Source organism: Balaenoptera physalus (genome assembly GCF_965194825.1).
Source record: "Balaenoptera physalus genome assembly, chromosome: 15".
Taxonomy (NCBI): domain Eukaryota; kingdom Metazoa; phylum Chordata; class Mammalia; order Artiodactyla; family Balaenopteridae; genus Balaenoptera; species Balaenoptera physalus.
The window spans coordinates 90071059-90098915 of NC_138894.1; the positions used below are offsets into that span (position 1 = coordinate 90071059).

The 27857-nt window shown below is 46.3% G+C and overlaps 1 long non-coding RNA gene across 1 annotated transcript; it reads right to left on the reverse strand.

Moving 5' to 3' along the window:
• Positions 1-10898: 10898 nt before the first annotated feature.
• On the reverse strand, positions 10899-26198 carry LOC309643267. The gene is made up of 2 exons (XR_014253664.1): positions 11426-26198; positions 10899-11343 (listed from the first exon to the last, which is right to left on the reverse strand). It is a non-coding gene; the product is annotated as an uncharacterized lncRNA (long non-coding RNA).
• Positions 26199-27857: the final 1659 nt, after the last annotated feature.

Sequence of the window (27857 nt, forward strand, 5' to 3'; positions counted from 1 at the left end):
TACATGTTCCTCCCTAGTATCCTTGCCTAATTGCATCAGAAGTTAATGTCTGACCAAAACCTACCAATAAAATTGTATTTCCCTGGAATTTAGGATTGGGATCTTAGTATCTTGATGTGGTTAAATATAAACCCTGGAGTGGACAATTGGCAATTTGCTCTGATGAGGCACCTAATCCAGAATGTGCACACATTCACACACGTGCAGAAGCATGCATGCATACACACACACACATGCACGTGCGCACACTGATGCACGGACGCAGAATTCAGGGACAGAGGTCCCAGATCATGCATCGGATCCCTTTCTGGGTCCCGGCAGCATTTCTGACCTTAGGTTTGGTGAAACACATTAAAATAAATTTCCCCTTCTGGCTTCGGTTGTTACTGTTGCTAAACTAGGTCATTATTTCTGTTCCTTGCAACCAGAGAATCCTAAATGATGTACTTCCTTTCAGCAGGGAGGCACCATGTGGAGGGCAGGGCACATGCAGTGATACCCTGAAGGAATCCAGGTACCCAGGGTCCACGCCTCAGGCTTTAAAAATAATAAAGTCACTCCCACCTGCTGAGCAAAAGGGTCATAAACTTTGTTTTCATCTCGGATCCCCCTCAACATCAAGATTCTGCAAAGGCAGGCAGACACCAGTTTTCAAGAGCCTCAGCGATTGCGTCCACTTAGTTATTGCCTTTCCCAGATGCCTGATAAGCTCGCTCCCCTCTTGGGGCAGAAGAGACTTGGAAAGATGAAATGCAACCCCGTACTACCTGCCAAGTTTTTGCCTAACCTACCTGTTAGGTTTTCTAACTAAATTTCGCTCCTGTGGAGGTAGGGAGTGATGCTTCCCTCCGTGCTGGAAGCAGCCCAGTGACAGCCTCCACAGTCAATGAGAAAGTCCCAGTGTTGTGGGATTGCCCCAGAAAACCAGCCTCCCCGCCTGCCCCAGAGAGTGAATTCAGAAGAACCTGAGAGAGCGCCCAAGATCGGGCACACTCAGAAGCCAGGGCCTCGCCAAAGTCTGTGCGGTTGTGTAGCTCGGAGAAGAGGAGCTTCCAGGGTGCCGGGCCACTCTTGCAGTCTCTGAAGGGCTTTCCTGTAGAAGAAGGGGGAGGTGGGTGCTGGTACAGGGTGGGTCCCCTGGAAAGCAGACTCAGAAGAGTGTGCGCACAGGATGTTTGCTGAGGAGTGTCATGGAGGGGAGAGGAAGGAAGCAGGGCTGGGCAGGGGGAGAAGATGCGGCCTGACAGTTGCCTTGTCACCTCCACAGGGAACACAGGAGCCAGGATGACTTTCACTTTTGTCTCCCTTGGGACTGAGCTGACCAGGCCTTTTTACTGTCCCCGTTGGATGCAGCCATCACGGAAAGTGCATAACCTTGGACTAGCCAGCTCTCTCTGCTGCTGAAGCAGACCCTGAAGGGGCTGATAGCCGAGGTTTTTTTGAAGACAGCACTCCCAGCCGCTGGGGAAGCGAGTCCTCCGGTGCAGGGGGTCTAGGTGGCACATCATGGTGTCCACCAAAGGGACCCTCTCTGCAGAGGGCACACTAGGAACCAATCAGAGGAAGCTACAGGAAGCCAGATTCTAGCGCAGTATACCGTGTTGGGGGCCCACCTGCTCCCCCTCTGAACCCATATTTATGAAGCGCCTACATAGGCAGGCCCTGTCCTCACAGAATGTGGTCTAGTAATTCCAGCGCAGAAGCACTATCTTACTGAGTGAGAGACATTAGCCTACAGAGGCGTAGGAGCTCAGGGTTTAGCTGAACTAAGAAATAAAATTTTAGCAAGTAAAGCTGTCATCACAAATTGGCTAGGCAGCATGAAAAAGAGAACAGAATGCTGGCCTGGGAATCAGAAAACCTGGATTCGAACCCAGGCTCTGCTGGCTATGTGAACTTGGTAAAGTCTCTAAGCCTCTCTGAGCTAAAGCTGAAAACAACAATCACAACACCTGCTTTACAGGGCTGATGCAAGATTAAAAGGCTAACACATATGGCTGGCACCACCCATGACAGAGAGCCAGGATGCAGTGATAATTATTTGGCTGGCTTCCTTTCCCTGATAACCACTCAGCCACCAGGAATATTGTAAAAGTTATTGTTCTAACCAGAAGGGCCATAAACTGTTTTTTATAACCTAACGAAGGCCAGATGCCAGGCAGAGAACCAGAGAGCCAACGTTCAGTTCCGAAACCTTTGGAGCACACCAGTTGCTTGGTGTCTGATGATTTCCATTACCCAGGGTCCAGGGATAGGGAAGATTTATATACGTTATTTGGAGCTCTGGTTCAAATCTGGCCAAGCTCTGTTGGGACTTAGTCATCCTGACACTGGCCAGACAGCATCCTTATGAAATCGGATAAGCAGTTACTATAAGCAATTCCAACACACACACACACACACACACACACACACATACACAGAGTCTTACAATAGACAGATTTTCACAGATAACCATCTGTGAAACCAGCGGAGGCTCAGATTAAAAAAAAACTCATCCTGAGGATGAGACAGAACCATCCACGGCCCAGATAATTAGGAGAACTGAAATCATCTTTGCCACCCAAGTTTGCAGAGAGTGGGAGGCAGCAGAATATTTTTATTCCTGATGCCCTAAAATGCTGTGCCATAAACAGAACAGCTGGAAGATCCCAAGACTAACAGCCTTATTTTCCCCCCAATTTCTTTTTCTTGCAGTAAAATTTATATAACATAAAATTTACCATCTTAACCATTTTTAAGTATACAGTTCAGTGGTATTACATACATCTATAATGTTGTGCAGTCATCACCACCATCCATCTCCAGAACTCTTTTCATCTTGTAAAACTAAAACTCTTATACTCATGGACTTCCCTGGTGGCACAGTGGTTAAGAATCCGCCAGCCAATGCAGGGGACATGGGTTCCAGCCCTGGTCAGGGAGGATCCCACATGCCGTGGAGCAACTAAGGCCCCCGCTCTCTGCAACTAGAGAAAGCCTGTGCGCAGCAACAAAGACCCAATGCAGCCAAAAATAAATAAATTTATTAAATAAATAAATAAAGCTCTGTACTCATTAAACAATAACTCTCCATTCCCTCCTTCCCCTCAGCCCCTGGCAACTACCATTTAATAGCCTTACTTTACAGGTGAGGAAAACAAAGCCCAGAGAGGGTCAGCAACTTGTCAGAAACACATAGGCCATCTGTGGCTGACTGAGGGCTCAACGCACATCCCTGGAGTCCTGGTCCATATCACTGCTCCGTACTTTCTCATAATGGTGGCGCAGGAGGTACAGGGTGTAGTTGGCAGTTCTTTCCAGCAATGCCAGTCCTGAATACGCCCACAAGTCCTTACTAACATCCTATGTTATTTCTAGCTTTTCAAGCAGTGAAGAGAGATGGGGATGAAAGGTCAAAAGTAAAAAGCAAAATGGAGGCCGTCTTAGTTTCTTACAGCTGCCATGACAAAGTACCACACACTGTGTGGCTTAAACAACAGAAATGTATTGTCTCACAGCTCTGGAAGCTGGAAGTCCAAAATCACTGTTCCTTTTTAGAGCTGCAAGGGAGCATCTATTCCAGGTCTCCCTCCTTGGCTTGTAGATGGCCATCTTCCTCTCCATATGGCATCCGCCTCGTGTGTCTGTGTCCAAATTTCCCCCTTTCATAGGGAGACCAGGCATATTGGGTTAGGGGCCACCCTACCCCAGTATGACCTCATCTTTGTTAATTACATCTGCAATGGCCCTATGTCCAAATTGATTCACATTCTGAAATACTAGGGAGTTAGGACTTCAGCATATGAATTGGGGGGGGGGCACATAATTCAACGCATAGCAGAGGCCCTCTCCTTTATGAATTGGTCCAGAGAGAGCAATAGACTTACAAGTTGATGAACTCAGACATAGACTCATGTATATTTGACAACATGATACATGACATCGTGGATCAAAAAGAAAAGGATGGTCTAGTCAATAAATAACCCAAATAACTCAGTATTCCACTCCTAGGCGTGCACACAAATCTAGTTAGTAAATGTGACATGGAGTTTTATATGAGAATATTCATTGCAGTATCATTTATAATGCCCAAAATCTATCCCCAGGAGATAGATTTGTGTGTGGGTGGTTGTAATGGGTTGATTTGTGCCCCTCAAAGTTCATATGTTAAAGTCCTAACCCCCAGCACCTCAGAATGTGACTGTACGAGGACGTAGTCCTTAAAGAGGTAATTAAGTTAAATGAGGTCATGAGGGTGGTCCTACTCCAGTATGACTGGTATCCTTATAAGAAGAGGACGTTAGAACATAGACAAGCACAGAAGGAAGACCATTGACCTGACTGATGTCCTTATAAGAAGGGAAAATTTGAACAAACAAAGAGACACCAGGGATGTGCATACACAGGAAAAAAGAGGACAGAGGGAGGAGATTGCCAGCTACAAACCAAGGAGAGAGACCTCAGAAGAACCAACCCTGCCGACATCTCAATCTTGGGGACTTCTAGCCTCCAGAACTGTGAGAGAGTAAGTGTCTGTGGTTTAAGCTGCCCAATCTGTAGTGCTTTGTTATGGAAGTCCCAGCAAACGAACACAGTGATATAAGTATAAAAATATGACTAGGAGTAATAAACACAAAATTCAAGACAGTGGTTACCTCTATGAGGAAGGAAGCAGAATTTGAGAGGGAGGAGTACTCAGAAGGCTTGGATTATCTTTGCAATATATTTTTTAACCATTTTTTAAATTGAAGTAGAGTTAATTTACAACATTCTGTTAGTTTCAGGTTTACAGCAAAGTGATTCAGCTATTCATATTATATGTATAATATTAATATATATACTTCTTCAGATTCTTTTCCATTATAGATTATTACAAGATATTGAATATAGTTCCCTGAACTATACAGTAAGTCCTTGTTGTTTACCTATTTTATATAGAGTAATATGTATATGTTAATCCCAAACTTCTAATTTATCTCCCCCCACTATTCCCTTTGGTAATCATAAGTTTTTTTCTATGTCTGTGAGTCTATTTCTGTTGTGTAAATAAGTTCATTTGTATCATTTTTAAGACTCCACATATAAGTGATATCACATTATGTTTGTCTTTCTCTGTCTGACTTACTTCACTTAATGTGGTAATCTCTAGGTCCATCCATGTTGCTGCAAATGGCATTATTTCATTCTCTTTAATGGCTAAGTAATATTCCATTGTATATATGTACCACATCTTCTTTATCCATTCATCTGTCAATGGACATTTAGGTTGCTTCCATATCTTGGCTATCGTAAATAGTGTTGCTATGAACATTCGGGTGCGTGTATCTTTTCGAATTAGAGTTTTCTCTGGAGTATGCCCAGGAGTGAGATTGCTGGACCATATGGTAGTTCTATTTTTAGTTTGTTAAGGAACCTCCATACTGTTCTGCATAGTGGCTACACCAATTTACATTCCCACCGACAGTGTAGAAGGGTTCCTTTTTCTTCACACCCTCTCCAGCATTTATTATTTGTAGACTTTTTAGTGATGGCCATTCTGACTGGTATGAGGTGATTGCAATATTTTATTCTTTAAGCTGCATGGTGCGTACCTGAATGTTGTTATATTATTCTCTCTATTTTTTAATTTAAACCCACAAGAATAGGTGAGTGTGACTGCTGGCTGAGTACTCCCTCATTTCAAAGCATCCTAGCACACAGGGGTTCCAACTAGAACTCACCGTGTGACCCTGAGTGAGTCACTTCTCTCTGGCCTCAGTTTCTCTAACTGTAAAATTAGAAGAATGAACTAATTCAGTGTTTTCCAAAGTGTGTTCCACAGGACAGTAATTCCATGAGATTTTAAACATATATTCTACATCGCAAAAGGGTTACCTGGTCAAATAATTTTCGGAAGGGTTACCAAAGATATAATCACATAATTTTACTATAGAAATTTCAAAGGTTTTTAATCATGAGTAGGCCAACAGGGGGCTATGGCATGCAGACAACAGAGAACTCTTTTCAAAGAATAGTGATCAACTGCTTTTCTGTTCACTCACACAAGAGCTGACGTCCCCATTGGTTCTGAAGGAACATCAGTAATTTTCTTCAGGGGTTATTTTGTGTAAACAAACATAGTTTAAATTTTAAATGCTAGAATGACAAACCCAACAGTGGTCTTGTATGTAACAGATCCTACTGAGTATGGCATGGGGCCTCCTAAGATGCAAAAGAGACTTTCCTGAAAACATGTTTGTTACAATGATTAGAAAAATATATTATTTCATTTTTAAAACACTAAGCTAAAAAATGAACTGAACAAAAACTAACCATCCCAAATTAACTGTGAGTTAAACTGTACATTTAAAAAAATCCATCAAGGTTTTCTTTTTATATTTTTACTGTGATGTACACACAGAAAAGGGCACAAAGTAAATGTATAGCTTAGTCAATATCCATTGCTCAGGTCAAGAAATGGAACACAGCCAGAACCTCGATGGGTCCTTGCAGTAAAGCCATGCTGAGGACGCTGCTTTGGTTCTGAGATGCAGGTGAGGCAACGTTTCATCAGGTGCGTCCTGTGCTTTTCCTAAGAGCACAGGGACATCGAAGGCAGAAGTGCCTTCCATGAGTTAAGATGTTCCCAGTGATCTCTGCCTTCTTGGAAATGCCCTACAAGCATCATCTGTTTGAACAACATCCATGGGTCTTATGTAACACTGAGGAGGAAGCCACGGTCCATTCCAAAACCCAGTCTCTCTTTCACAGGGACACTCAGAGAAAGTTTTGGCCGAAGCGTCGTTCCCGGAAAATGTCGGGCTCTTGCAAATCAATATGTATGCATTCTTTGGTCAGGAAAAGAAAACTAGGTAACTCAATACGTTCCTCCCTGCGTTTTAGCTGCCAGGAAATTAGACCCAAACTTGGGACCGCTTTAGAGTAATCAGCTTTTAGGACTGCTGATTTTAGGACTGCTGATGTCAGAGCCAGGGAACCCCTTAGAGAGCACGTGGTCCCATGCACACATATGGGGAGGTCAAGGCCCCCAGGATGTCACTGGGTTCCTCTCAGGTGACCAGTCACCCTGCTTCCCTGATAAAGTTTATTCCTAAGTGTGTCACTTTGCATCATTGGTCCTGGGAAGCTCCTTTGTATCTGGCTGGAAGTACAGAGCTAGCACAGATCAGAGCTGAACAAACGAGCACAGAGGTGGTCTTCCCACCACCCAAGATGCGGCCGAGCCTTAAAGGATTTAAATTTTGTGTCTCCCTTGACAACTTGACAGTTTATCTGGTCCTCTAATCCTTGCTTCCCAAATGCTCGTCTAGGAGCCAGGGTCAGGGCGTAAGAATGTTTTTTAGTCTGAAGCACGATCAGAAGAATAAGGCTGAGGCAGTGAGTTCTTCAAGAAACTAAATTTATTCCCTTTTTTGGTTTTAAAAATACCTTTTATTTTATGAAATGATGGCACTGAAAATTATTTTATTGCCCTTTCAAGGCAAAACAAAATGTTGTCAACCCCACATTAGCCACCTCCCAATTTTTTTAAAATAATTTTTTTGTGATGTGTGAAATTCACAAGTCTGTGAGCCATTGTTCTAATGGCCTCTGACCAGCTGGACTGCCAGCCTGTGTCTGGAGACGATCCAGGACCCCAAGGCCCTTCGTGAGCTGCTTTTTCCCACTTTACCACATACTCTTCCCAGTAAACACTCTGTGTTACTCTTGCTACATTGGATTACTGGCCATTCCTTGGACACTCATAGCCTCGGGACCCCTCGCTGCCTTTGAGATGGAGTTCTTCCTGCCCAGAATATCACTCTTCCCTGGCCTCCGTGGTCCAGCTTCATGAGAACCCTTGGCACAGTTAAATGAGCTATAAGTGTTTGCAACCTTGTTGTGAGTGAGGAAACCCCACAGCCTCTGGGGAGCTTGACAGCCAGGTTTTCCTCCCACGAAGCCTTTCCAGAAGCTTCTTGTGGATGTCAGGCCTCTCTCCCTCCAGTGCATGGGCATTTTGTGCTCACATTGTACACAGCTGTGTTAGGGTCACACACGTCCTGTGAAGATCTGTGTACCTGAGAGTGGGGACCATGTCTTACTTGTCTTTGTATCCCCTGTGGCCTAGCGCGGTCTCTTGTGCACAGTATACACCCATTTCATGTTTATGGGACAAGAGAGTGAGCAAAGGAATGAGGCACTCAGTGTGCCCAGCTCTGGAAGTAGGCACAGGGCAGGATGTGGGATGGATGACCTACCCCTTTGAACTTTCTGCTCAGTGCTCAGCCAGGAGAGACAGTGGAACAGGCACTTGTGGGTGAAAGGGAACCGTCTAGAAGAGCAGGCAAGAACCACATCTTTCCCTGCCTGCGTAAGGAGGCTAATAATAATGGATTGTCATTTATAAAGGTCCGATCTGAGCCAGGCACCGTTTATGGATTATCTCATTTGTTCTTCTTCTCAACCAAATAAAGTTAGAAACCTGGGGCTCAGAGAGATAAAATAACTTGTCCAGGGTTGTGCAGTTAATGAGTGCCTTAATGAGGGGGTGGTGTGGCTACAGACAATGTTTGTGTCCCCCCAAAATTCATATGTTGAAAATCCAACCCTCAGTGTGATGGTATTGGGAGGTGGGGCCTTTGGGAGGTGATTAGGTCATGAGGGTGGAGCCCTCAGGAATGGGATTAGTGCCCCTATAAAGAGACCCCAGACAGCTCTCTCACCCTTCTGTCATGTGAGGACACAGCGAGAAGATGGCCTTCTAAGAACCAGGAAGCAAATGTGCCACTGCCTTGATTTTGGACTTCTCAGCTTCCAGAACGGTAACAAATAAATGTTTGTTGTTTAAGCCTCTGAGTCTATGAGATTTTTGTTATAGCAGCCCAAAAGAACTAAGACATGGAGGCTCAATCTGACGCTAAAACCTGTTCTCATTCCCCTTTTAAGGAGGAAGAGCCAGCCTTGGGCCACACAGCACCCATGCCCAGGACCCACCGGCCCACCCACACTCTCCCTCTTCAGAGCACTGAGAAGAAAGTCCCATGAGGTGCAGTGATGATTTGGGGGAAGGGATCATTTATCACAGCAGACAATGTCACCACGTGCTGCTACAACAAACACAGTTATTTCGGATGCTGCAAGGCTTGGAAAAGCAAAGGGAGGAAGAGAAGCTTACTTTAGCCTGGGTTTATTTTTGTGACTAGGAGAGTGACAGCCATAGAAATACTACAGAGAGTTCAGAGCGTCTTGGAAAGGGAAATATTTGTGTTTTATCACTCGACCCAGAAACTCCGGCAGAGTGCTAATCTTTGATGGATTCTGTCTGCTTAACAGGCAAACTAATAATAAACGTGATGGGGGTGGGGAGCATCGCCACACATCAAACGCCCCACCCCTGAGATGACGCCCAAGCCTGCATAAGCCCTTTCTGGGTGGCTTTGTCCACTGAGCGCAGTTAGGCGGGTCATTGGCATCTGTAGCCGGCAGCAAAGGAGGGGGATGAACAGTTCTCCGGGGAAGTGTGTGGCCGGGATCCTCATAATCAGAAAGTGAGTTTAGCCTTCAGCAGGCCCAGGTTTCTACCTTACCAAATTTTCTCATTTCCTTAAATGTTCTTTTCCTAATAATTCAAAGCTTGGGCAATAATCGTGCATTCAATAAATATTACGGAGCATCTACCAGAGGAATCTGGAACAGAAGTCAACCTGGGGGGTCAGAGGACCTCTCGCTGTGCTTTTCTGACATTGGTTTTGGCTGGGACATCCTAGTTTACCCCAATAGCCCTTCCTGTCTCCAAGTACCAGGTAGAAAGGGCTCTTTCCCTCACCAAAGTTTCCTAGGTCACTCCTGGGGTGGGCCTGCCCCTGCCGGTGCCCTGCAGGCCACCTGACAGGGCTGGCCTTGCTAAGTCAGAGCTCGCCTGTGGTTCACTGAACAAGTGAGGCCGCTCAGGACCTGCCCCACACTGACCTTTTGTCTTTGTCTCCCCCGATAGCAGCTGGGAGATTTTTCCACTAAAAAAATTTTTTTTAATTCTAATAGGTCATTCTGTTACATAAATTTAAGCCCTAATAGAACATTCTGTTACAAGAAGACAGAGGGATACTTCAGGGAACAAAAGGGTCTCAAGAGTGACCGGAATCAGAAACAGGGAAGCTGTCGGAATTGTCTCTTGCGTGCTAGCGGTCATTGGGGGACAGTTCCGTCATGTGCTGTGTGACAAGCATCCTCTGATCATCTTTGCATATGGCCAGCGTGGCTGCCTCAGGCCTCCGTTGCCGGGCCTCCCATTCTAGGGCCCAGCAGAGGCTGAGTAGCATTTCCGAGTCAGCAATCAAAGCTTGGAGAGAGAATATCCTCCTGGCCCGGCTTGGGTCACTGGTCCATCTCTAGTCCAATTAACTAAAGCTTGGTGAGGCGAGGTCGCTGCCTGAGCCTGCTGTAGGCAGGGTTAGTTCTCAAAGTAAAGGGGGTTTGGTGGCGGGGCAGGCACCCCGAAGTTGTCCAGAACAGCCCGTGACTTTATACAGAATGGATGGGTTTCAGCTATTGCTCTGTTTTAAAATATGGATGGTAACACCCGCCTCTTTTGAGTTGTTTGAGAACATGGGTCATATGTGCGAGGACTCGGCCGAGTCTAAGGGGCTGGGTGGAGGCTGGTGACATTCTCCTGGGGGTAGTCGCCATGGCCAGCCCGGCGCTGATCCTGCCCCCTCCACCCGCCAGAGCCAGGCGTGAGCATCTCAGTGCCTTGTGTGCCTTCAGCCCCACGCGCCCCCCGGCCTGGAGGCAGCGCCCAGCCCCGCCCGAGTCAAGGGCGGAGGTGCCAACTCCACGGCCACCCCTTTGGAGAGGCGCCCGGCTGTGCCCAGGTTGTCTCTGAAACACTAACTGTCTTACACACTCCGCAATGAGATGTGCTCCGCAGAAGCCCAGACCAGTATAAATAGGCCTCTTTATTCCCCTGCCTTCATGCTAAGAAAAAAGAACAGCAGAAGTGGGGAAGGACATTCCAGAAATGCCACAGAGAGACCGCTGTGCGCGCTGCGCTGTGTCCTCTGCAGGAAGCGCTTCACGGCAGAGACAGGAGCTGCAGCAGGAGACGGGGGCCACGCGCCAGCCCGGGTGAGGAGACCCACTGCCCTCGGTTCCCAGGGGGAGCCCCGAGAGCAAGGCCGGGGGGCCCCAGGCCAGCTTGCTCCCCCCCGTGTCATGTTTTCTCTCCTTTAAGACGGTGGAGTCTGGCTGTGGCGTGTCATCCTGAACGGACTCCAAGGATGTCCGATCGCCCGAAGATCCGTCGGGGGAGTGGCTGTTATTAGTTTTAAACAGACTCGTTTACAAGCAGAGTCTCCGTCCAAGTATATCAAGAATAAAGTCCTGCGAGATCGAGTCTCGTTAGTGTAAAAATTAATGATTCAAGATACAGTAGAAACTGAATAAAATTTGTCTTTATTCTTACTTTAAAAAAAGAGGATAAAGTCCTGCTTCTAACTGTAGACTTATTACTCAACGGGAAAATAGAACTTTTTCGGTTCTACAGCTGCCGAGGCCCGCACTGGGGACACCAAGTTGTAAAAGGAGGTCCCTCCTTGCGGGGCCGCACCCTCGGCTGGGGGTTTGTCAAGTCCCCCCCGACTGACTGGCATCTTGATGTGATGATCTCTTTAGGTTTGAGAAAGTAAAGGTGAAACCTCTGTAAATAACTTTTTCCCCTGATATGGACAAACTAAACACACACACACACACACACGCACAGCCCTGCCACTAAGTCTCAATGAGTTGTATTTTTTTTTAGCTTCTCACTTAACAATTGGCATGTTGATTTGTACCCGGTGACCTCATTTGGGTACGAGGTTCAGGTTGCGAACAGTGTACGCCACTGCTTTGCTTCTTTTAAATCACAGAACACGGGGTCAGAAGTTTGGGTTTATTGTTAAGAGGCTGAAGAAAGGGACACACAGCTGGCGTGTGCCTGTGCTGTCTATTTCGGGAATGGGACTTCTGAGTCACCGACTAAATTAGACACAGGTGTTCTCAGCGTTGCTGGGGGGCCCTGCGCCTCGGCTCTGCTTTGTGAGATCCCAGGGACGAGGAGGGCTCCAGACGGCCAGGACCAGAAGGAAAGCACACAGGCACTCTTCAGACGAGGCTCCCAAAGTGGTATCTTCATAAGGAATAAGCCGTGGTCATTCCTTGGGAAGGTCTGGTTTCACATCCTGGTCCCAGAAGTTCTACTCCCTGATACATAAGGCAGCTCACCTATTTCAATTCTGTAGCTGATAAAATGGCACTAGTTCACAAATTGCAAGGTCATTATAGAAAAGAAAGATGGTGCGCATTAAGCGTCCCACACATAGTAGGTGCTTAACAAATAGTGTATGCTATTAATGGTATTCATTCTTGAACTGCCCTTTGTTAGTTCTGTCCTGCGTCCCCAGATCCTCAGGCTAAGCTCTTGGAGGGCAAGGACTACTTTATTCATCTTTGAAATCCCCAAAGGACAGGAAGGCAGTAGGTGGCTGTCTTCAAACCCTCATGGGTGAACCGCCCCCCCCCCCAGCAGCTGGGACTCCTGCTGCCACCTTACCCCTATCTTGACATACGCACCCATGGAATGTACTTCCAAACGCCCCTTCACACATCATGGTGTTGACCAGCAGGGTGAGAGACAGACAGGAAGCAAGCAGTAGAAACCTACAAACGCATAGCTTATTTCAGTTGAAGTGTCAAATGCGTCATCAAGGAAGACCCCCAATGAAAGACCAGCGGGGGCTGCAGAGTTCTTGGTGCAAACGTGGCTGGGGTGTGGAAGGCTAGATGACTCTCCTTCATTCATCAAGTACGGTGAGGGCCTACCACGTGCCAAGCACTGGGCTAGGCGCTACAGATGCACTGGAGAATGAGACATAGTCCAAAGGGCATCTAAACAAAGAAGAGCTAATTACAAACGTCTCTGGGGCTCTAGAAGTCAGTGCAAAGTGCTCACAGAGGTTAGGGAAAGGTGCCGGGGGTGGGGGGCAGCCCAGCTGGGATCACAAGGTTGCGTTGGGGGAGGACTGGCCAGAGGAGGAAGGGCATTCCAAACACAGAGAACAGCACGCAAAAGGCCCCAAGACCCCTAGCTTGACCGGGGGCCTGGAAGCTTTCCGAAGCCCGCCACTATAGGGGCCGGCACTGGGGCCCACCTGCCGGATCCAGCTGTGGGTTCCCTGAGACGGTCTCCCGGGGGGGAGGCTGGGCATTTTAGGGAGCATGCTTCCTGGAGGTGACAGACACTCTGCACCCAGCCAGGAATGGAGGAGGTGAGTGAGAAACGACCCCCAAGGATGACAGCAGGGAAACCCGGAGGGACAGCTTCACCACAAGTGGGGACAGCCGGAATTCTGCCTCTTGTTCTGGAATGTCGGGCTGATGAAGGAGGACGTTGAGCCCCTTGTTGGCTGTCCCCTTGGCTGACGGAGGCCCAGACACCACAGGACGGCAGCGGATCAGATTCGGTTTCAAAGGTTAACTGTGTTACCACAGGGCTGGCACAGCCTTCAGACCAGGGAATGCTCAGATGCAGGCTTAGTCTCCAGCAGTGGGTGGAAATACCAGCATTCCTCTGTGACATCTCCCTGCCACCATAGGCCTTAAAACACCACCGAAGAAGAGGCCGACGCATCCATGGGGCCTAGAGCAGGGCCTGGCAGAGGACAACACGCGACAGGTGTTTGCACCTGAAAATGAACAAGGGGCAGAGTACAAGCGCCCACCTGTCTGCCCCTGTCCTCTCCCTGGGGCTTGCTCTGGGCAGACAACACAGGGGGCCACGGTGGAGGGAGAACCGGACCAACGACAGGAGACCCAGGCCCAGGCCACTAATTATCTGTGTGACCCTCAGCACATCACTTTCCCTCCCAGAGTCTCCATTTTGTCTGCAAAATAGCACGGTTTGGTATCTGCCTGCCTGGCTCATAAAGTTACACGTGATGGTCAGTTGATATACGATGATGGGTACGTACTTTGTAGCTGTAAAGAGAAGGTCGACTCTATTCAAGTACTTCCAAATATCTACTGTTTCGAGTTCAGGACTGTGGTTATTGTCATTAGCATGGCCAAGTGGGAAAGAGCGGGCAGCTTTCTTCCCAGGGAGAAGCAGTGCGTGCCCTCACTGCCGACTGGGGAAGCTGACTCCGGACACCAAGGACCATCGCAGGAAATTCACTGTTGTGGGTCCCTGAAGGGTCCTGCTCCCAGCGCGTCCCTGCTTGTGCAGGTAGCCAGAGGCCGCATCAGGCCCCAACAGCAAGGGTGGGGCTCCCTGGGGTCAAAGTCAGAGAGAAACTTGGAACCCTGGGATGCTAGAGCTAGGAGGGACTTTTGGATCAGATTCAGTAAATATTTGTTCAGTGCCACCAATATGCATCAGGCACCGGGTCAGGTGACTTATAGACATTAAACAGTCTGCATGACAACCTGGGCTGACGCATCATTGTTATCTCCGTTTCGTGAGTTCAGATGGGCTACACGGCCAGCCCAAGCGCCTTTAGCCCCACTCTCTACCCATTTGGATCCTCTCATTGCTTAGGTTTCTTCTCAGATGTCAGCTCCTCTGAGACGCCTTCCATGTTTCTTCTCTCCCACAGCTCCCGGATCTTGTACATAATAACTCTGTAATGACATACTTCTTTGTGTGTTGCCTTTTTTAACATCTACCTTTCCAGCTAGACTGTAAACACACGAACCAGAACTTTATTTTGCGCACCATGATTGTCCTAGTGCTACAGAGGCATTCAAGAAAACACTTGCTGAACAAACTATCAGAATAAATACAGGTATTAAAAACTTAAACGTACATCGTCTGATTTTTTAATTCATTCCTTTGTCATTTTTCACCACTCTTCTTTCGAGATATGAGATGAGAAATGATATTAGGGGTGGGACTCTTCAATAAGGCCACAAAAGTTCCCATAATCTTTCTCATCTTGAAATCATTGAGCATCTGGCTGCAAAGTGAGGCCAAGGTCTTCCAGCCAGTTCCTGGATCCACAATCGTCTCTGCCCATCTCATAATTTACACAGTCCCCACAGCCTTGCAGGCGCTCAGAGAATTCATCACGACCATGGCGTAAGCCAATTAACCTTGCTCTTTAACTATTTAAGACATGTAGATCGTGGCTGTTTCTGCGCTGGCAGAGAAGCACAGCTAGTCTAGAAAAACATTCAACCTGAATAGATTCCGCCAAAGCTCAGACCAGGCTGTCATTAATGTTATGAATGTGCATTAATGTTATAAATGTGCATTCATGTTAATTGCACCATTTCCCTGCTGGATATGCCCTCTTCTCTTCCAGCCCCTATCTTGGGAATTACCAGAGATAACCACCCAAGCTCTTAAGCTAGCTCTGACACATAGTAGGTGCTTAGTAACTGCTGTCTCCCTTCTCTTCTCCATCTGTCAAGGGGCGGCCCTGGTCCTCGTCCACTCCACTCCAGCCCCCGAATGTGTCCCATCCTCTGAATTCCCACACCACTACCTCCTCCGCCTTCAATTGACTGGTAACTCAGCAAACTCTGAACTGAGACATTTATCCACCGAGCACGTGGGTCTCTAAATCCAGATGTTGGGCTTCTTGCAGACAGGGACTCAGCGTCATGCTTCATAGCCTAGCTATTCTTATCCCCAAAGAACATTGACTTCAGGCCTGGCCTTGCGTGCAATTGGTGCTCCATAAGTAAGGACCAGGCCTTAGAGCCTTTTAAAAACCAAGGCATCATGGATGTAGAACAGGCTAGGAAAGCATTTAAGTGTGAATCAGCTTTTCTTCCTTCTCGTTCTGAACTGGGTCTGTGACCCCATCACTATAACTCCAAACCCTCCTTCCCAGGGGATAGCATGGGCCTGGGAGGGTGCACAGAGCTTTAGGACTGGAGTTGGATCACAGTGGGAAAATCTATAGCGCATAAACCAAAGCTGAATTAGGGTGTCATGAGAGTTGAAGCAGAAGAGCAGAATTCTGTCCAAGGGGTTAGAGTGAAGCCAAAAATGTTTTCCAAAAGCCAGAAAGTCAGAAGTCGGTCACTCACTGAAATGTAGACAAGACTGGGAAAGACAGGGTAAGAAGAGCAGAAACAATGACTGAGAGAGACTTGTGAGCCTGAAGCTCGTTTTTATGGGTGTGGACTTGGGACATGGGAGGCCCAGCCCGCTTTGACGGCTTAGAATCCGAGGATGCCCACACAGGCCTCCCAGCTTCCCTTGGCTTTCTGGTGTCCAGACAAAAAGGGAACAAAGCCGTAGGCAAACGGAGGTACCTATTTCCTGTTTCATTAAAACTCTGTGAGTGCCTTTTCTCTCCCAGAATCTCTCTCACATTCTGGGCTCAGGCTGTGTCCAGGGCCCAGCCCCTGGCCCTCGGCCAACTTGCAAGATTCCATTTCAGTCTGGAGTTTGAAATTTGTCCTGTGCTGACGTTTTTGGTCAAACGGCTTAGTTGCGCTCATGTCCGGAATCCACCAAGTCTGCATTTTGCACAACTGCCCTCTCTTCACAAGGTGCTGTCTCAATTTTCGTTGAGAGCAGCTGAATATAACGAGAACTTTCAAACTAGAAATTGCCTGATTTTCCTCTGTGAGCTTCTGCCGGGGGAGGGCAGGGCTGAGGCTGCAGACACAGGAACTTATTCATCAGTCTCACTCAAAGGCTACAAATTGGTTCCTTATTCACAACAGGGAAAATGCTTTAATGAGCCCTCTTTTTGTTTTTCAAATCAGATATACAAATAAGCTGATAACAATTTTCAAAAATACAAAACAAGAATCACCAATTATGGGAGCGCCCTTGGCCTCTGAGTTCCTGCCTCACTGAGGAAATGGATTTGAAATGGCAAAGAGGAAACAAGGAGGTCAACTTTCATGTCTATTTTAGTATTCCAGTGAAGTCCCGTTTCCTTTGGACTTCGTATAAACAAAGAGAGGACGGTTGTTAGTTTGGTTATTACAGATAACCCATGTCTTTAAGGTGTATGTCATTTATCTAAATGGGGAATCTAATAAATGACTCAACTTCTCCAAAATATAACTTCTCGCCTAATAATAAGAATAAATGCAGGTTTCATTTTATTGAGCAATTACTATGTAACAGGCATACATTTGAAACACTGTTGACTGGCTATGCTGTATCTGTTTCACACAGAAATCCTATTCCTGAAAATCTATTGCAAAGAAATAAAATTGATTATGTAACAAAGGGGTAGTGTGTGTGTGTGTGTGTGTGTGTGTGTATGTGTGTGTGTGTATATATGTGTTGCAGCCGAAACAAAGTGAATATCAATAAACATGGGAACAGATGAATAAAGTACGTTGCTTCCAAATCATAAAAAATCATGCAGCTATTAAAATGAGACCTTCTCCAGATGCCTAGGATGGATTTCCAGAACATATTGTTGAGTGAGAAAAGTAGGATGCATAAAATTGTGTGTAATATGATCTCTTTTTACAAATGACCATAAACCTTTTATATGATTATGTGTATTCACTTAAGTGTATATATCAGTATGCTTTTATTATTGTATTATCATAGAGGAAGATATGGAAGGTACTTTCTAGGTTGTCAACATGGTTTGTGCGTGATGGGCCGTTGGCCTGGGTTTGACAAGGAGCTGTAACAGGAGCTGTGACAGCAGTAGCGCTGACCAGAGCGGGAGGGAGGAGTCAAAACAGAGGAAAAGGAAAAAAAAGGACTCCAAGAAAGTTCACCTGGGTATATAATGTAATCATATCTATGTATTTGTGTAAAATTATCCAGGTCAGTTACAAGTAATGAAAATATTAGAGGGGCTGCCCTGGTGCTGCAGTGGTTAAGAATCCACTTGCCAATGCAGGGGACACAGTTTCGAGCCCTGGTCCGGGAAGATCCCACATGCCGTGGAGCAACTAAGCCCGTGCGCCACAACTACTGAGCCTGTGCTCTAGAGCCCACGAGCCACAACTACTGAAGCCCGCGCGCCTAGAGCCCGTGCTGCACAACAAGAGAAGCCACTGCAATGAGAAGTCCGTGTACTGCAACGAAGAGTAGCCCCCGCTCGCTGCAAATAGAGAAAGCCCGCGCGCGGCAATGAAGACCCAACGTAGCCAATAAATAAATAAATAAATAAATAAATAAAATCTATTAAAAAAAAAGAAAATAATAGAAATAATATTGACTTTTTCTCAACAATCTTCTGAAATAGTATTACTTTCCTCATTTTATAAATGAGGAAACTGATGATCTGATTTGCCATAGGCCAAGGCTATCTGATTCCAAAGCCTAAATTCTTTTCCTGAAAATACAATATGATGTATAGTCACTGTGAAGAAAAAATTCAAATACGACACTAAAGTAAAATGAAGATTGTAAGAATCCCTAAAACCCAGAGGTACTGCTATTAAAATTTGGGAAACAGCCCTGCAGACATCTCTCTATGCATATATAACCTTTTACCATATATTACAAAATATGCTGATGTCACTCTCTGTGGAGGTTATGGCACCACATCCCTGAAGGGTGTGACGTTCCCACTGTCACTCATTCTGAAAAGTGGACCATCCTGGGCAGGAAATGAGGCTGGTCGTAGGGTGAGGGAGGAGGAGACAGGCCCAGGACCTGCCCTGCGGTGCTCGAAGGGCTCCCTGTGGTGGCGGTGAGCTGCCTCGACCTGCAGGTGGCCAGCCTCCCACAACGTGCCTGGTGAGTGTGTGGGATGGACAATGGTCTCCATCCTCCAGAAGAGCTGTGCCCCCCTCGACAGCAGTGAAAGGAATTAGGAATGACCCTTTGGACAGGAGGGGGATGGAGGTCAGAGAGGATGCTGTTTCCGGGCGGAGCAGGTAGCTGACCTCAGAGCCACTCTTGACATGACCCCACCGGTCCTCAGTCACGCCTTCTGATAAGTGAGCTTCTGCTTATGTGCATAGAAGGGGCTGATCCACAAGAGCTGCCACAATTGTCCCCTAGTTGCTGCAGGAGGCCTCTTCTGAAAGTGACATGGGCTGGAGAGTCCCCCCTTTTCTCCTGAGGAGACACTGAGGTGAAACAGAAGGCCTGTACCGGCCACCACGGAGGCAGCAAGTAGGGTGCAGAAGACGCACACGTGGCTGCAGAGGGACCCTGGCTGCCCAGAAGGCCACTGTTCTGGAAAGACACGGACCCCCATGTTAAATGACTGCAGCAAGACCACCCTGGAGGCAGTGGGCAGAAGCTGGCCTTCCACCGAGGGGAGCAGCTTCAAAGGACACAGCCAAGTTCATGTTCTTTGGGAGGTGGCAGCAAGGACATGCCTGTGAAGACTGATTCACAGACCAGGGACAGGTCTTGAGAGATATTTGGGTCACTTAAAGGTGGAATCTAAAAAAGCTGAACTCATAGAAACCGGGGCTGGGGGGGTGGGGGAATCGGGGAGATGTTGGTCAAAGGATAGAAACTTGGAGTTAGAAGATGAATAAGTTCTGGGGACCCAATGCACAGCATGGTGATTATTGTTACCTATACTGTATTACATACTTGAAAGTTACTAAAAGACTAGACCTTAAACGTTCTTACCACAAAAAAGAAAGGAGAATTATGTGATGTAACTAAGGTGTTAGCTAACTCTAGGGAGGTAATCATATTTCAATAACAAGTATATCAAATCAACATGTTGTACCTTAAACCTACACAGTGTTATATGTCAACTTTATATCAATTAAAAAAATATTTGGGGGAGAGACTCTCCAAGATAGAATCTTTCTTCTAATCTGACTGATCTGGGGGCTCCTGGCCACTAAGATCTGAATATTCAGGAAGGGTGACATTTTTGCATACCAAGCTGGTGAAGTGGGAAATGTCAATTACATGGATATAGACATACATATCCAAAATACAAATCTCATCATGTCACTGTCTGCTTAAAATCCACCAATGGCTTCCCTTGAGGCGGAGCCCAAACTCTGCAGCACAGACCCCAGGCCACATCCCTCCTGCGCACTCTACTGCAGGCTCACTGACGTCTCCCAGCTCCTTCCTTGGGTCTCCAGGCATTCACACACGCTTCTGCTGCTTCTTAAACCACTTCCTTCTCCAGCCACCTAGATAGTTTCTCTTCACCCTTAGAGGTTCAGCTTAAAACGTCACCTCCCCTGGGAAGTCCTCCTTCAGCCATCCCTCCTCCCAGATTAGATTCAGTCCTCCTGCTCAGTGTTCCTGTAATCAGTGCACTTATCACACTTTATGGACATGTTCTTCTCAGATAGGGATCCCTAGTGTTTCATATATTATAATTAGCACTTAATATCTGTTGAATGTTTGAATGATGAAGGTAAATACTTTTACACAAAGAGATCATGTTCTGTAATCTCTCTGTCTGCATTCAACAATGCTGTACGTCTGTCCTGAGCATGGCATTCAAGCGTTTGACAATCTAATCCTCGTCAGCTCTATCCTATCTGCTTTCCTCTACAGTGCTTAGCACACAAGAGGCACACAATAAGTGCTATTAAACCGCCCAAGTGCAATGTCCTTGGACCTTTCCACATTCTTTCCTTCCTTTAATGACACGCCTTTCTTCAGCCCCTGCCTGGCTACCTCCTACTTGTCCTCTGACGTCCCACTGAAATCCATCTCCGTGTGAAGCTGTCTCTGTCTCTTCCAGAGTAAGTCAGGCCTTGCTCTGTGGTCCCCTGCACCCTGCTGCTGTCTCCTCGTGGGTCCTAATGTGAACAACACAATATGTTTATCAAACTGGTTCTCCAACTCAACTCGGATCACGGATGGTGCTGGCACTGTGTCCTCTGCCATTTCTTGTCTCCAGCATCTAATACAGCCTCTGCCGCATAATTGACATTCAGCAAGTATTTGTTGAAGGAATGAATGAGCGAATGAATGAATGAAGTTTATAGTGTTGAATTTAGAAAACTACCAGGTTAGACTGCATGAACGATTGGAACCCATCCCACTTTGCTGCTGCAGACCTACAGACCCTGTCAGTTGCGATTAGAATCAGAGAAATCAACCCAGCATGCTGGAACTGGGTGGAATCCTTTTTTGTATATGATGAAATTGAGGCCCTACATGTAAAGGTCACACAACAAATTGCATAGCAGTGAAGGTGGGCAAGATATCGAGATTGATACCCATGCGTTTCAAGGGTCATTAGTCATCAGGATCTGATGTCACCTCTATTTCTGGTGACAGGTAATGCACTTTTTACTTCTTACCAAAATAATGATTATTTCTTAAAATTGTATAGCACTTCATAGCTTACCAAGTCCTGTACAGAAAAAACCTCTGAGTGAGGTATTTGCGGTTAAATAACTTGCCAAGATCATTCAGCATTTCAGCAACAGATCCAGGGCTCGCACTCAAGTTCTCTGGCTCTACGTCCAGTACACTTTCCAGGGTACAGTCTCTGCCGCCAACATCACAATAAATGGTGATTAAATATTGATTCTAGACTCACTCACGGGAAACACTAGCATTTCTAATCAATATCATCACTTACTATTTCTAAGAATTTTCTGAAGGAGACATAGACCAGACTTGTCAAACCTTTACATAAGAGAGCTGATAAAAACCTAAGGTAGGCTACTGGAGGAACCAGAATGTTGCGTGTGTGCGTGTGTGTGTGTGTGTGTGTGTGCACTCATGTGTCTCTCAGGTGTGTCAGTGACTCTGCATGTGGAATACTTGGAGTTTTGGGGCACTCAAAATTGTGAATGTGAACACAATAAGCAAATCCCCATTGCATAATGTCTGCATAGAGTATGACCTTAAGTATTTGCCAACAAATTAACGTGCCTATGTTTAAAAATTCTCAAATAGTTTTTCTGCATTTAGCCAGTATTTCCACAGAATGACTTTTAAAAATTTAAATGTGTTTTCCAAATAACTAAGTCTATTCATTCATGCTTTCATTCAGTAAAGAATGAACACCTACTAGCTGCCAGACACATAGTTCATCCATGACACGGCAGTGAGCAAAATAGACAAACCCTTACCCTCGTGGAGTTTACATTCCTTTGGGATAGGAGAGAAGGCTCATAACCAAACACTAAGTTACATATTACATTAAGTGACAAGTGGTATGAAGAAAAGGAGCTTAGGCATGCCAGGGGTGAGTGGGGCTGCAATTTAAATCAAGGTTCAAGACAGTGATATTTAAACATAGCCCCGGGAACAAGAGGAATAAACTGTAAGGATCTCTTGGGGAAAATCTTAACTTTTTGAACAAACACTTATAATTTTACAATGATTTTTCTTTTCCCAAAGAGCTTATATACATTTCACTGTCTTCTAAGAGAGGATACAGCAGGTCATCTAACTTTTTTTTTTGATAATTCAGGCACTTCTGTGATGATCAGTTTTGGACTATTGTGTAGTGATGTCCAGAGAGGTTGAGATTACGACATTCAGAGGACTATTTGCCCCTCCACCCAATGGCCCCAAATCTGTTTTCCTTTTGCACAGATTTTATATATGTCACCCACTCAGCTCTCGCATCTCGCAGTGTCTCTACATCACCACCCCCAAACTTTCATCTGCTGTTTCTAAGATGCCACTGGCTTGTTAGGGTTGGTTCCAGACGAAAAAGACTTGAGCAAAAGCCTAACATTTAATGCCGGTGCTTTATGACATCTGCTCTGCCTATTCCCACGGGACCTGTTGTGCCCGTTTCATTGCTCTCAATTTCCTTTCTGACCGTCGGAATGCCAAAGAATTAAACCTCCTAATCTGGGAAATATTGCTAATTAAGACCTCATTTTCTTTCCTTTTAGAGCTCAGAACCGTTTTCTTTCTGATTTCAACAGATTATTTTTATATGAGGGAAGCTGATGCCTAAATTCCACCGAGGTAGCCAAGACAGACTCAGATGGAGCCATGTCTGTGGAAAAGATTCCCAGGAAATGATCTAAAAGGAGGGGACCCAGAATCATGGAGAACAGGGGCTATTTTAATTTTTTTTAACCAGTACGCCTCTCGCACACAACTGGCAATACTGGTTACAAAATTTAATACTGGCACAGAGGGGTACCAATAAATGACAGCTCTTATGCATGGCTATCAAGAAGAGTACTTCAAGTGAAATTCATGAAAAGTCCTGTGAGTAATGAGTAATAAATTACACATAGTAATGAGTAATAAATTCTTAGTATGGAATTCGGGGAGGGTGTTCGGAAGAGACATTTGAATAAAGCTTTGAAAGATGAAAGGTTTTCATAGGTAAACAAAGAGGAGGGGTTTTCTAGACTGAGGGAACGGCATGAACAAAGGCCAGTGGGGGGTGGAGGGGGTGTAGAACTCGTAGTTTATGGACAAAAAAAATGAGAGAATAATTAGTCTAATTGAACTTTTCAAGGGCTTTTGAACTGAAACCTAGGCTCCTTCAGGTAATTCCTGCTTAAGATCCTGCTTTTTTCTCCTTTTCTTTCTCCAAGTTTATATTTTTACAACATTCACACTCAAAAAAATGATCAACTATCAATTAATAACTCACTTGCACTGGACTTTAGGGCGGACAGAGGAGCTGTGGGAAGTGAGGCTGAGAGTTACCAGGGACCAGACTGGGTTCGATGGGCCTGAACAGGTCTCTCTCCTTGGGGACTTGGAGCCCTGGGACCCTGCAAGGGAGAGCGAGACACAGCAGGCTGCGTTCTCCAAACTCAAGTGACGTGGCCTGGGGTTCTGAGCAACATCTTACAGGATGGGTGCCTCTTGGGGATACGCTGCTGCAGCTCAATAAGGGGCTGTTGCCAACGTTTTTGTTTTTGTTTCTAAATAAATTTATTTATTTATTTATTTATGGCTGCGTTGGGTCTTCGTTGCTGCGCGCGGGCTTTCTGTAGTTGCTGCGAGCGGGGGTTGCTCTTCGTTGCGGTGCGTGGGCTTCTCATTGCGGTGGCTTCTCTTGTTGCAGAGCACGGGCTCCAGGCACGTGGGTTTCCGTAGTTGTGGCTCGTGGGCTCACTAGTTGTGGCTTGCGGGCTCCAGAGCGCAGGCTCAGTAGTTGTGGCTCACGGGCTTAGTTGCTCTGCAGCATGTGGGATCTTCCCGGACCAGGGCTCGAACCCGTGTCTCCTGCGTTGGCAGGCTGACTCTTAACCACTGTGCCACCAGGGAAGACCTTGCCAACGTTTTTGAGCTGGGACTAACATCAACCATGGAGGAACATTTTGCAATGACCACCCTGTGAGCCACATGGTGTGGGCAGTGGTCAGGGGGCCACCCTGGGGAGCATTCACTAGAGGTGACGAGTCCTGTCCCCAGCAGTGGCAGTGAGGCTGATGTCTAGATGACCCCTTCACAGAGGCCCAGCCTGACTGCAGGCTGGCGCTGACTCCTCTTGATCTCTGGCCAAAGCCACAGAGGGTACAGAGCTGGGCAGCTGCCTCAGTTCCGCAGCTCTGAGGGGCCACACAGGGGTCAGAGGTCAGGCAAGCAGAAACCAAAGTGGTGCAAGTTCCGTTGTGCCCTCCCAGGAATGCTGTTCTCAGCAGAGGGGAAAGAGAGCTGGGAGCTCAGGCCCCGCCTGGGCAGGAGAGGCTTTTAGAGCCCACCATTGGGTCTACTTGACATATGGGGAGACTGAGGCCCGAGAATGAAGGGCCGTGCTTAAACTCCCAGGGCTAGCCACATTGTCAGATAACCCCATGTATCTTACAGTAGTTTGGGATTATTATTCTTATTGCTAATTTTCATAATTTTTTCCAAGTGCTTTGACTTGGTGTCTAGGGTCCTTCAAGGTAATATTCTTGCTCAAGAGCCAATAAACTTTTTGTCTGGATTGATACTTTTGCAGTAATTTAAAAAAATCACTTTCTTTTGATTATCTTGCCTTTGACTTTCCTGCAAACTAACAGATTTTAAAATGCAAGTAGGATGACGACAGGAACAAGCCTTTTGCCAAGATTTGAACAGTGCCAGAAATATCCCTTAGCACATGGTTTCCTCACCCAATAACATTCTCCTCAAAGAAAGGAATCACAAAAGGGAGAAGGCAGCTGCCATCAGGAGATGAAGACAGGGACCCCGATGGCAGTTCAGAGGATTGAGTGGAGGAAACTAGAATCCTACTTCTCCACTGGCTTCCGGGGCCTTGAGGAAGTCAGACCCCTTCCTTTTGCAGTGTCAGTTCCTCAGCCTGATGTTCAAGGCCCCCTAAGATCCCACGAGAGACTTCTGTTCCAGCCGGATGTTTATTCTTGGCCACCAGAACTGACTGACCTCTCTCCCCTTCATCCCCTCCAGTTTCTGCTCACTGGAATGTCCTTCTACTGTTCTAGTTCTTACTATGTTGTTCAGATCTCTGCCTCTGCCCTGAGCGCTTCCCTAATTTCTCCAATTCAAATTGTTGTATGTTTCTCTGGAATGCTTAGTCCTGATAGGATGTCCAAGCTGGATGGCCCCTTAGAGGTTATTAACTCAACTCTTTTGTTTTATAGAAGAGGAGATAGAGGCACAGCATGGGAAAATAATTTGCCTGCGATCACACAATTAACAAATGGAAAAACCAGCTCAGTTTTTCTGATTCTTGACCCATGCTCATTGTATGATAACAAGAGAGTTAATGTTATCTATTACATTCATTCGCCATTTAATAAGAATTATAATAAATATTTTCATACCTAATACATTAACATCTTGTCATTAATTCTCGTACGTATTCATCTGTTCATTCAGCCAGCCAGCCATCCACCCACCCATCCATCCATCCATTCATTTATTCAAGCAGTCAACATTTATTGAGGGCCCATGTTCAAGCATGGTGCTAGATACTAAGTATTATTATTATTTTCATTTCAAAAGGGAAGAACCTAACACTCTAAGAAGTTCCATGTCATGTTCTAATTTACTGAATGAGTTGGGTCTCAACAGGAAACAGAATTGTTTCAGGTGGTTTCCAGGAAGGAACTCTTTCCAGAGTTGTAGACAGGATTAAAGGAAGGCAAGGCATATTGAGGCTTCCAGGCATCAGCAACAATGAGAAGCTAGGGCCACAAGGGCAGGGGGAGGACCCACTGTTCCTGGATCCCAGTGAGAAGGGAATGTAGTGAGTGGTGGGGCTGCAGGTGTCAGGTACAGGGCTGCTACTAGAGGACGAGGCAGCGAGGAGGGGAAGAAACCCTGTTCTCCTTCCCAATGTCATTCCAGGGATGCCCTTTGGCTGAGCCCAGCCAGAAGACAGACAACAGGGGAGCCCAGGGGAGGTGGTCCATAGAGGCCAGTCCCTGGGGCATAGAGGAGGTATCCAGCTTAATATCTAGCTGGAAAGTGGGTGAGCTGGAATGTCACCTCTGTCTTCAGACTCCAAATCCTGTGCTTTCTTCTGTACCATGGGCTTGCTTGCATTTATGGCCTTATGTTCATTCATTCAGTCAACCCTTTGTTCAGGTAATAAGCTGAGTGCATACTCCTTGACAAGCCTTACGTGTATGTCTCATTTCCCTCCCCACATCATGAGGTCAATGACTTTGCCTTACTTATCTCCAAGTTCCCCTTCGTATGTTATGGTAGGCATTCTACCCATGTGGTTGATGAATAAAGAGCTCCACTAAGTACCACTATGAATTGTGCTAAAGGATGCTGCCCCAGACTAAGCCTTACGCCTGCTCTCATTCTTTGAGGCAGGGGGAGGGGGTGTTGGTGCACCCATCCCTAAGTCACTTTCATGTTGTCTTGGAATGAGAATGTGGATTATACTTGAGGGCAGATGCTTCTGGCGCTCTGGGAATTCACACCACTTCTGACAACACAAAGTTACGACACCCATGTCTTGCTTCCAGAGCATCTCTACTCTGCTGAGCTCTTCCCAGCTCTCAGCTCTGGCTGTGAAATCTCAGCGCCCCTTCTTTGAGGGTTGTGGTAAAGCAGATGAAAGTACAGCTTGACCTCTCCTTCAGACTTGTGGCTCACACCTCTTGGTTGAGGTGACCAGGTGATATATGTCAAGGTTTGAATGGCTTTCCCTTATAGGTCCTGCTGGGCTACAGCGAGCAATGAACGTGTGTAAACAGCCCAGCCCTGTTTAAACACTGTCAGTGAGGATGTCAACAAGAGACGGAAAGATTTGAAGACTGTGGTCATTGGCATTCAGCTTCTGGTGGTTGCCACAATATATTTCTTTTTTTTTTTTTTCTGGAAAAGTGCAAAAGAATCACAAAGGACGATTCTATTACTTGCTTCTTCTTTTTTTGCAAATTTATCTATTTTTTATGTACCTTAAGATAAATTCACAGCATTTAGATGCAAGAGTCAATCTTGGTTACTTCCTTGGGGATGCCTAGTGAAATCTGGAGGTCATTTTTGATTCCTCCCTTTCTCTCCTCTTCCACGCCCAGAGTGAAAGCTGGGAATATCACAGGATATAAGAGGATAGACTTCGGATGCAAGCCAGGATCATATTTGTAGAGCATCCTCGCATATATTATTTTAACACTGGAATCAACTCTGTGGAGTAGCTTTTACAGATGAGGAAGTGGAGTTCAGCAAGGCTGAGTTACTTGCCCAAGGTCACATAACCCATAGATGGTGGCCCCAAACCCAGGACTCATGTGTCCATCATCTGCTTCTCCCATTGGGTTCTGCTGCTTCCGATAAGGGAGAAAATTAGGCCCCCCTCCAGCGGTGATCAGAACAAGCATCTACCTGACCAGGAGCTTTTAGATTCACCTGCTTCCAAGAGTTACTACCAAAAGTATTTAGAAAAATGGCCACAAAGAACCCTGCAAACAACAAGCGTGTGGATAGGTAGAAGAAAACTCTTGAAAGCTCAGTGGGCTAAATTTCAAGGTTCTGTAAAAACAGGGGCTTCCTCTCTACCCATTGTGGGCCTGTGACTTTTCTGGTGTCACTCTTAACAAACCACACTGCAGGTGGCATAACTACGGGCTTGTAATGA